This window comes from Vulpes vulpes, chromosome 10 (assembly GCF_048418805.1).
Source record: "Vulpes vulpes isolate BD-2025 chromosome 10, VulVul3, whole genome shotgun sequence".
NCBI classification, from domain to species: Eukaryota; Metazoa; Chordata; class Mammalia; order Carnivora; family Canidae; genus Vulpes; species Vulpes vulpes.
Genome location: NC_132789.1, coordinates 11,454,583 through 11,465,922, shown reverse-complemented (window position 1 = coordinate 11,465,922; position 11,340 = coordinate 11,454,583). Strand labels below are relative to the sequence as shown.

The following is an 11,340-nucleotide window of genomic DNA, read 5'->3' as shown; positions in this document are numbered from 1 at the left end:
GGATCAGTGCTCTGATAAAAGAGACCCCAGAGAGCTCCCTAGCCCCGTTCTACTGAATGAATAAGAAGTCTGCATCCTAGAAGAGGGTCCTTACCTGACCATGCTGGCACCCTGTCTCAGACTTCCAGCCTCCGGAACTGTGAGGTACGAAATTCTATTGTTTACAAGCCACCAAGCTACCCAGGCCATGGCATTTTGTTACAGCAGCCCAAAGGGACTAAGACTGAGCCCCGCAATGACAATCAGTGCTTAATTTTTTTTTAATGTTGATATGGCTAATAAGAATGACATTCCTCATTCAATAAGGCTTAATTTGAATGTGTTATAGCTTTAGGTGGGTCAGACCACTGGCACCTGTAGGAAGTGTGGTCAGGGGACAATTTATGCGCCACCAGACTGAGGAGTCTGGGCTCCCTGGCTCCAGAGTCATCTCAGGACAGTCCTTCATGTTCAGAAGGGTCAGCGATGGCTGGACAGAGAGGGTAGCTCATTGGACAGTTGAATTCCAAGTGCCCTCAGAGGGAAGGGGGCAAACTTGTTTTGACGTGCCCTGGGGCAGATCAAAGGGCTTATTAGTGACCAGTGTTAGGCTGTGCTCCCGGCCAAATCTTTTCCAATTAGGGAAAACGAAATCTCTGCTCATTTGGTGAACCAAAACAAAACAAGGGTCCCTAATGACTCTTTTGAAAGGCCACAGCAAGGCAATTAAATTGGTATAAACTTTCTGACGGTTGTGATTGGCCCTGTTACAGCAAGAGCCACAGAATGGTCATGTTGGACCAAGAAATTTGACAGCCATGAATTTATCCTAAGGAAATTATCAAGGATGTGTGCACAATTTGCACGTGAAAGATGCTCATAGAAGCATTACTGACAATGGTGCAAAGGGAAAGGACTAGCGTCTAGTGTGAGGGGTTGGTTGGCTAAGTTCTGATACTTCTGTAAGATAAAGGAAAGCAGTCATTTAAAAAATATGTTGTAGAATAATAATTAATGACCAACACATTTTAATGACATTGTTAAATTACAGAGATAGGTTTTTGTTTTTGTTTTTGTTTTTTTTGTATGGGGAAGGAAGTTTACTTGTTAGGTTTGAAATCAAATATTTGAGGAAATTATGAATGCACTTTATGCTTGAAGTCCTCTCCTCTAAAGGCAGAAAAGTGGATCCCTTTTCTGGGCTTTCTGGGCCAATAAACTGAAGATGAGAAAGTCCCAGAATTTAATTTACATTAGTTTATGTGTCATTGGTTGACCTTCCTTCCTTCAGGAAATATTAATTTGATGCTTCTTATGGGCCAGATACTAAGTGATACAACTCTGAACACGCAGGAACTAGAGGATCGCCGCGCAGGTGGCCCACAGGGAACTGCTGTTAACCTTCTAGGGCCGCCAGAAGAAAGTGCCACAGACTGAGCTGCTTAAACAACAGGAATTTATTTCCTCACAATTCCGAAGGCTAGTAGGCCAAGATCAGGGTGTTAGCAGCCTGCTGTCTTTCTGAGGACTTTCTCCTTGGCTTGCAGATGGCTGTCACCCCTTGCGTCCTCACATGGTCCTCTCTGTATGTGTCTGCGTACAAATTTCCTCTTCTTCTAAGGACACCAGTCATATTGAATAGGGCCCACCTTAATCACCGTACTTTCATTTAATTACCTCTTTAAAGATCCTATCTCCAAATATAGTCATGTTTGGAGGTACCAAGGGCTAGAACTTCAACAATAAAATTCGGGTGGGGGACACAATATAATCCCTATTAGGCACCATTCCTCAAACATTGGACGTTCTGTAGAAGTGATCTTGGGAAAAATGGCTCCCTGAGAGTTTATACCCAGGCTATGGCTTCTCTCAGAGCTTCTCTAATGCTCCTGATCATATTGGGTTCCTCTACTGTACACTCTTATGGCATTTGTCACAATGCTCATATATACTATTTTTATCATTTTTGTTAAGTTCTCCCCCTACGATAAGTCCATGAGAGATAGGTTTTATTTTATTTTATTTTATTTTTAATTTTTATTTATTTATGATAGTCACACACACAGAGAGAGAGAGAGAGAGAGAGAGAGGCAGAGACACAGGCAGAGGGAGAAGCAGGCTCCATGCACCGGAAGCCCGATGTGGGATTCGATCCCGGGTCTCCAGGATCGCGCCCTGGGCCAAAGGCAGGCGCCAAACCGCTGCGCCACCCAGGGATCCCCATGAGAGATAGGTTTTAAAGTAGAATTGGACTATGATTTTTTTTAAAGGCTTATTTATTTTTTAAATTTTTTATTGGAGTTTAATTTGCCAACATATAGCATAACACCCAGTGATCATCCTGCCAAGTGCCCCCCTCAGTGCCCGTCACCCAGTCACCCCAACCCCCTGCCCACCTCCCAAAAGACTTTAGAGAGAGAGGATGTGTGCCCATGTGCATGTAGCAGGGAAGGGCCAAGGGAGAGGGAGAGAATCTCAAGCAGTTTCTGCTGAGCTCCATCAGCAGAGGTTGTGAGTTCGAGCCTCACAACCTGAGATCAGAACCCTCAGATCAGGACCTGAGCTGAAACGAAGAGTCGGACGCTTACCTGACTATGCCACTCAGGTGCCTCTGGACTATAATTTTTTTAAAGCATGGTCACAAAGGAAGATTCTGGAATTCTACACACCACAATGTTGGAAGTTGTCTGCGTTAAAGAGATGATTATTTTTTATTTTGGCTTTCTGATTTTCTGTTCTTTGTACTTCTAAAGAGTCTACCGTGGATCAAAGAAATAAGCCACCTGATTGCTTATGCTGTAGTGTAAAAACGACTGGATTGATCCTCAGAGCACTGCAAAAATCCTTGACTAGACTGAAACTTTTTTTGAAAAACTTTCTTGCCATCTCCTGGATGGGGGGAATTTTATTAACCGCAAGTATAAGTGATTCTCCCCAGTCCAGTTCACAGAGCAAACCTGTAAGAGGGATATAGAATTAGAAAGTCCAGTCTGTGTTCTTAAATAGCAATTGCTACCGAGATCTGGTATAGCATTCAGAATTTTTTTTTATCAATTAAAAATAAAACCACGTTGAGATTTCTGTGGTCATAGGATTCCAATTTCACTGCAAACCATTTGGAAGATTCTTGCTCACATTTTCTTGCATATCTATTTTCTTTCAGTCCTTGCAAGGTTAGCTGGCTATTGAGAGTCAAGTTTTGTCTTCTCTCCCTCTCTTTCCCTGTTTCTTCTCTCTTTCATTTGTATTTAGGTTTTTGATTAATTGTATTGTTCTCATCCCAGAAGAGTAAAAAGTTGCCTCCTATTCATGCCCTTTGCCCAGTTCCTACCACCATCCCCCCAAAGTCACCTTTGTTCATTTCTTATATATTCTTCCAAAGTTTCTTTATGCATGTATGAATACATATGCATATAAACCCTCATTTCCTCCATTTTATACAAAAGTAGCAAATTGTACACATGCATGTAGATTTTTCCACTTAAGTTATCTTGGCTATCTTCCCATGTTGGTGCATAAAGAACTTTCTAGTTCTTTCTGATAGTGGTAGAATATTCCACTTATGGATGAATGTACTAGTCACCCACTGATGGACATGTGGGTGCTTTCTAATCCCTGACATGGATCACATCATGTGTGTGCAAGTAAATCTACAGGATAAATTTCTGCTGGTACAGTTGCTGAGCCCAAGGGCATGTGCATTTGTAAGTTTGACCTGTATTTCCAGATGGGATGTGCATCAGGGATGTACATTGGTTCAAGCACTATGGAAGGACCTGGGAGTCTTTGGTTTCTAGAAATCTGCACATAATATAGTGAGACCCTATAGAACAGTAAGTGATGAGAAGGGGGTATATTGGGGAAAAGGCAGGAGTGTGGTTGAATAAATGATGCACCTTTTGAAATCCACACACTTGACACTGAGCATCTTTCTGGGGCCCGCCAAGAAGACACGATTAGTGTTGCTTTTCAAGAACATAGCTCGCACTGCTTTTCAAGCCAGGGTAAAACTCCCACGGCCCCGGGTCTGTACTTCCCTCTGCTATCGCAGAGCAGGAGCCTCAGGCTAGTCCCGGCTGGCAGCACACAGGCCATTGGCTTTTGCTCAGATCAGGAGGGAGCTCGTGTTCCCAGCATGGGTGCACGGTTGCTTCTCTGCTCCCCGAAGGGTGACAAATGAATTCCTTTCTGGAAGAGCCTGCTCTTCTCCTGGCATCTTTTCACTGAACCTTAAAAATCAACAATATATTAAATTAAATATAATGTTTGCATTTATCAAGGACACAAACTCATCTCTCCACCCCTTCTTCCCCACTCTTGCTCACATGAATTTATGACTTTAAAACATTCTGTTTTTGGGGACCCCAGCAGAAATTCTCTAAAAACATTTTTTTTAATGCCAACCTTCTACTTGGGGATAATTTTGGATTTGTAGAAAAGTTGCAAAGGTGGTACAGAGAGTCTCCAGAGGACCCCCCCCCCCCAGTTTTACTTTTCCAGAATGTTACTGTTCTACTTTCTCATTAAAGGATACACCTCACACTTGACATTTGTCAAAACTAAGGTGTGTTACTATGAACTAAAGTCCAGACATCCTTCAGCTTTGACTCCTTCTTCCACTAATGTCCTTCTGTTCCAGGATTGAATCCAGGATCCCACGCTGTAAGTTTCTTGTCTTTCCTTGTTGTGGCATGACCCTGAGAGTATGCAAAGCCTCATCAGGTGCTTTGTAGAACACCCTCCACTGGAGTTTGATGGTTTTTGCCTCGACCACCTTGCATCATGGGTTTTGGGAAAGGAGACTAGGGAAATGAAAGGTCCTTGCTATTACATCATATCAGAGAGGACCTGCCATGGAAAGGTTTTGAGCTGTCACCAAGCAGAACATTTTCCTTGCCTTTCCTGTCTGATAAATCTGTATCCAAATTTCAATCCCAAGGAGATACTAATGATAAAATGGTTAACACTCGTACAATGCTTTCTGTGAGTTGGACAACATGCCAAGTGCTTTCCTTGGATTACCTCATTTAAAACTGGTGACCTTCTGAAGTGGGTGGTCTTCTTCCCCACCCCTCTCACACATGGGAAAACTGAAGCCCAGAGAGGTCAGGTCACATACCTGGGGTCACACAGCTGATAAGTAGCAAAGTGAGGTCAAAATCTTAAGAAGCTTGACTGCTGGATCCATCAGCCTCTGACAACTTCTGCTTATATGAATGTGAGGTGCTTTGCAGAATGGCTGGTACAAGCAAGACTTGAAAATTTGTGGCAATATCATCTCAGAATCTGACATGGACTTTGTCCATGACTTGTCCATCTCAGAACCTGACATGGACTTTGTCCACAAAGTCCATGACTTTGTCTTAGGCAAAGGGTTATCTTCTGAGCCAAATGCTAATGGTCTTGCCTGCCTCTGGGTGGCCAGGCAGGTAGGCTGCTCTACTTCATCCCAACATGCCACCAAGTCCCCAACCTCCTCTGCTCTCCAGGTGGATGTGGCCAGCAGGGAGGCTGGCAGGAGAATCCTAGGTGGGAGGAGGAGGGGAGGGCATTTATTCCCCGGTTCCCTCTGCTCTGGCTGGCTGCACCCATCATGGAAGGCCGGCTCAGGCCACAGCCCCTTCCCACAGGAGAGATCCAGCCTCACCATCTCTGCATCCCCCTTCAGGCCTGGGGGTGTGTATCAGCTTCCTGTTGCTGCTGCAACAGACTATCACAAATGTAGCAACTTCCCAACAAGAATTTGTTAGCTTACAATTCTGGAGGTCAGAAATCCAGAATCAGCTTCAGGGTCCTGGAGGCTCTGGGAGAGAATCCATTTCCTCACCTCTTCCAGCTCCTAGACGCTGCTTGCCTTCCTTGGCTCCTGGCCTCTTGCTCCATCTGCAAAGTGCATCGCTTCTACTTCAAATCACATCTTTTCTCTTTGACCTTGGCCCTCCCACCTCCCTCTTATGAGGAGCCTTGTGATCACACTGGTCTCACCAGATAATCCCCTCATCTCAAGAGCCTTAACTTAATTGCATCTGCAAAATCTGTCTTGCTGTGTAAGCTGATGTATTCATAGTTTCTGGGAATTGGGAACATTTGGGGGGCATTACTCTGTCTACCACAGCAGCGGGGTATAGAGATCTCTCCCTGTCATTGTCCCTGAAATACTAACCAAACCCTGCCCATGCCTTTGAAAATTGTTCCTTAATTAAACTAATCTTCTCATTACTCACCTGATTGGACCATCGGTCTCTGGCAAGACCTTGACTTATACGCTCAGTTTCCACCTCCAGAGAATGGGCCCAAGAGCACCCACCTGCCCCACCGGGGGGCCAAGATGGCCTGCAATGAATGGTCAAGGACCTGTGACAAAGGCCTGGCACTTTGCTGCTGCTCAGTGCATGTCTGCTCTTTGCCTGCACATGGCCAGAGTCCCCCTTGGCCCACCTCTCCTTCCATGTCCTTGAGAAGGCGTCACAGATGAGGGCTGGATTCCACCTAGGAGTCCATATTGCATGCAAGTCTGAGAGAGGAAGAGATGATAGTGGGAGCAAGACTGGCATGGTTGGCCTAGGTGTTGCTTCAAAACATCTGTACATGGGAACCTATAGGAAGGAAAATCAGTTGTGGGGCGTGGGGGCTGAGGGGGTGGGAAGGGGTGCATAGCACTAAATGTGGAGCATGGAGGTTTGGCACAGAGGCCTATTTACATCATGCCAAGGCAACTCCTGCCATTGGTTTGCCCCCTCATAGACCGCTCCACGAGGGTCTCACCCCTAACACCTGCTAGTACACACTCAAATCCATTGTGCCACATGATTTTCTAACATGTGTGACAGTCATTCTTGTCCCTTTGCAGACACTTTGGGCTCTTTGGGGTTGGATTTTCTTTTTCCTGAAGGGCCAAGAGCAAGTTAAGGCAGCAGACCCTTCATACTTGTAAAATAAGTCAAAAGCAATGATGTATTTGGTGGAAATGACACATTCTCTAAACATGTGGTTCTGGAAATAGGTCCAAATATTTAAACCCACAAATGTAATTCTATCATAAAAATGACCAGTTCAGTGAATGTAGATATTTAAATGTCACCAAATTGGCTATGTGGTGGTGGTTTGTAGGAGAGAAATAAAACTTGGTTCTTCTTCTACTTGTTTCGATCTTGAGGGGAAATTATTTGGGATATAATTTCAGTAAATAGGGCACCTGAGTGACTGGCTCTTGGTTTTGGCTCAGGCTATGATCTTGGGGTTGTGAGATGGAGCCCCAAGTTGGGCTCTGTGCTCAGCAGGGAGTCTGATTGGGATTCTCGCTCCCTGCCCCTCCTTCCTGTGTGCCCCTCCTGCTCTCTGCCCCTCCCTCCCTCTCAAATAAATAAATCTTAAAAAAAAATTTTAGAGGTCCCTGGGTGGCTCAATCAGTTGTGTCTGCCTTCGGCTCAGGTCATGATCCTGAGGGCCTGGGATCGAGCCTGTGTCGGGCTCCTTGCTCAGCAGGGAAACTTCTCCCTCTGCTGCTCCCCCTGCTTGTGCTTTCTTTGCCAGATAAATAAAATCTTTGAAAAAGAAAAAATAATTTCAGTAATTAGAGCCGCCAAGGTTCTTAGAAATCATATACCCCTCATGTCTTAGCTCAGGCCTCCCTAACGAAATACCACAGGCTGGGTATTTATCCCTCGTGGTTCTGGAGGCTGGGAGTCCAAGGTCAAGGCGCCCCAGATTTGGTATCTGGTGAGAGGCCATTTCCCACTTCCTAGACATTTTCTTGCTGTGTCCTCACATGGCAGAGAGGACAAGGGTACTCTTGGGGTCTGCTTTATATATAAGAGCCCTGATTCCACTCATGAGGCTCTACCTTATGACCTAATCACCTGGCAAAGGCCCTGCCTCCTAGTACCATGAATGCCTAATTGGGGATTTGGTTTCAATGTATGAATTTGGAGTAGGGGGGCACAGACATCCAACCTGTAGTGCCTCCTCTATTTTAGAGATGAGCCAGCTGAGGCTCTGAGAATAGAAGGGAGTGTCTCTGACCACATGGCTCTAAGGGAGTCCATCAAGTCCCTGGAAGGCCCTTCATGTTGTCACATCTGTATTGGTCTGCTTAATTGTCCTGCTGCTGCTCTGCAACAGCAGGACCTGCCTATCTTTCTCACTCTGTATCCCTGGCACCCAGGAGGTATTCCAGAAATAGGAGTTGGAGGGGATAGGGCCTGAGTGATTACAGATTGCAGAGTCAGAAGGACATGTAGACTATCATGGCGTGCAACTCTTTCTTTGGTGTGTGAATTAGTAATCCCGTCTGGATACTCCTGAGGACAGGCACCCACTGTTTTGCGGAAAAAAACCAGTCAGATTACTTTTCTTCACGTGTACCACCATGCCTCTATGTTTAACATCTGGTGGTACGTTCTGAACTGGATACCTTGCGGGCAGAGTTTCTTTGGACCGACATTGAACAGTTTTATCCACATTCTCATGTACTACTACGGCCTCTCTGTGTTTCCGTCTATGCACAAGTATCTGTGGTGGAAGAAATATCTCACACAGGCTCAGCTGGTGCAGTTCGGGCTCACCATCACACATACCACGAGTGCGGTGGTCAAGCCCTGTGGCTTCCCCCTGGGCTGTCTAATCTTCCAGTCTTCCTACATGCTCACATTAGTCATCCTCTTCCTGAACTTTTATGCGCAGACATACCGGAAAAAGCCAGCGAAGGAAAATATGGAGGAGCCACCTGCAGGGAAAGAAGTTAAGAATGGTTTTTCCAAAGCCTACATCACTGCAGCCAATGGGGTAATAAACAAGAAAGCACAGTAAACGCCGAATAACAGACCAAGCACATATGACAGCCTAACAGATTTGCTTGTTTTAAAGCAAAGACTGAATTGAAAGTTATATTATGTTTTAGCATAAACTAATTTCTTTTGAGTTTATAAATCATTTGTACCCGGAATGTATTAATATATTGCCATTAGGTTAAAAAAAAAAAAGGCACTTGTGGTTCTCACTATCCTCTTCCCTTTCTTCTTTGCCAACAGAATCCTGGGCTTGTTAAGGGCAGCCGCGCAGGCAGCTGGTGATGGCTGTGTGATTCGGTCTTGCCAATGAAATATGAGCAAACATCTTCCAGGAATTCCTAAAAACAAAACAAAAAAATCAAAATGTTGCTTTTCTGATCCAGGCACCACTCACTGCTTCTTACTGCCCTTCCCTGTGCCTGCCAGTCTCCCCACCGGGCCCTCCACTGCCTGAGCCTGTAGGCAGCCAGCCGACGGGTCAGCCCGTAGCAGCTGGCCACCTGGCCACACAGAATAAGGGTAACCAAGGACAAGGAAAGGTAGGGCCCATGGGGCTAGACAGGCAGGGGACATTTGTGGCTTTGCTTCAGGTGGGTGTTTGCATAGCTGCTCTGTATACTCCCATGCTGGAATACCCCACAAATCAGTGAGCCCTAGCAGAAAGCAAACCTCATGCACAAAGGGTTTAATTGGAGGAGGCCTAGGGAGGAGGCCTAGGGAGGCTGCTTATCAAGGTGGGAGCAGGGCTAGTAAACCCTTCCATGGATACGGAGCCATCAGTGGCAACCAGCACCCAGTAGGAGCTGAGCTGAGGAAGAGGAGGTGCCCCACAGGAGCTACAGCCACAGCCGAAAGGGAATGTGGAGAGAGAGATACCCCAAACTTCCCTCCGCCTGCCCCTGTTGCCTCCCATTGGCCAAGCTCACCTGGAAGCCAGAAAGCAAGGGAGCCCCCCAAATGGTGCCGTCTGTACAGGTCAGCCTCCCAGGCACAGAGCAGTGCAGAGGTGGGTGAAGAATTGCTTAGAAGGGCAAAATGAGAATATCTAGCACACCCAAGATACCCAGGGTTCCCTTCTGAGAATGAATCTCACCAGAGCCCCCTGCTCTTCAAGACAACTGATACTTAAATATCTCTTGGCCACTCGATACCTCCATTGATTTGACCAGTTGGAACTTGGTCCAGGAAAGCCAAACAAGGCTTCCTGGAGCTTTTTGCAGTTTGCAGCTCCTTGGTTTTCTGGCTCTCTTAGCATCCTGGGGCCCAAACTTTAGCCACTCTGATTTCAAAGCATAATCCTTCTGCTTCCTCTCCTGCTGCTATGGACCAGAAGCCAAGGCCATTTGAAAGCTGAGGACTCTTGGGCAAGAGTCCTGGCAAGAGAGAAGTATCCAAAACAAGGAAAGGCCACATGGCCTCTGAATATGTAAGCTATCTCAACTCGTCTCAGGTGAGCCTCAGAGACAGGGTTGCAATCCGGCCTCGGCCTGGGAAACTACCCCTATTACACCAAGTAAGGGACTTGGAATAACAGAAAGAATGTGGACTTTGGAACAAGACAGATCTAAATTCAAATCCTGGCTTTTCCACATTGCTGTGTGACCATGGGTAAGTGGCTTACCCACTCTGAGCCTAAATTTCATTATGAGTCATTGAATAAATAGAGACTGCCTACTATGTGCAGAGTAGAAACACAGAATGAAGGGTGAGGATCTCACCTAGACAAGAGTTGTGGCCGCAGTCACAGAGAGGGCTTGGCAGATTCCAGATAGGAACCATTCCAGCAATTGACTTTTCTTAACCTGTAAATCGAAGGGGGAAATGCTACTTGTGTGGAATGACATGGCACAAAGCAGGTGAAACCATTGTTCCATTTGAGTGTTTAGTAGCAAGGCACTCTGCTATGCACGATGAATCTTAACAATAACATTCCTGAATTGGTGTTTCTAATCCTCATTTGAGAAATGAAGAAACTGAAGTGTGTCGAGTTTCTAAAGGGACACCAAACTAGTTAGTAGTTCGGACAGGACTTGAAATTAGAGCTGAGAGATGCCTGGGTGGCTCAGTGGTTGAGCATCTGCCTTCAGCTCAGGTCATGATCCCAGGGTTCTGGGATCCAGTCCCACATCGGGCTCCCTGCCCAGAGCCTGCTTCTCCCTCTGCCTATGTCTCTGCCTCTCTCTCTCTGTGTCTCTCATGAATAAATAAATAACGTCTTAAAAAAAAAAAAAAGATACTAGAGCTGATTCTTACCCGCCACATGCACACCTTTGCTGTTATTAATAATTATTTCTGGCAGCCACTATGTGCTAAGTGACAGAGTTTCCTTATCCATTTACCAAACAAATCTATACTTTCTTCTTTCTGTAGATCTCCTAGACTACATGTCCCAGCCTCCCTTGCATGTGTCATGTGACTGATTTTCAACCAACAGCGTGTGACTGCAAATTATTGGTCCGGGCTTTCAAGAAGCAAGTGTGTCTGCTCTACCCTCTTCTGTTCTCTACTGCCAGCATTTTGAATTTTAAAAGAGAGAGTGAGAGAGAGATCCAAAGGAAAGGCAGTACAAAAA

General features: G+C 45.7%; 1 pseudogene; it reads left to right on the top strand.

Moving 5' to 3' along the window:
• Window positions 1-5,270: 5,270 nt before the first annotated feature.
• Window positions 5,271-8,787, top strand: LOC112932878 (very long chain fatty acid elongase 2 pseudogene; annotated as a pseudogene).
• Window positions 8,788-11,340: the final 2,553 nt, after the last annotated feature.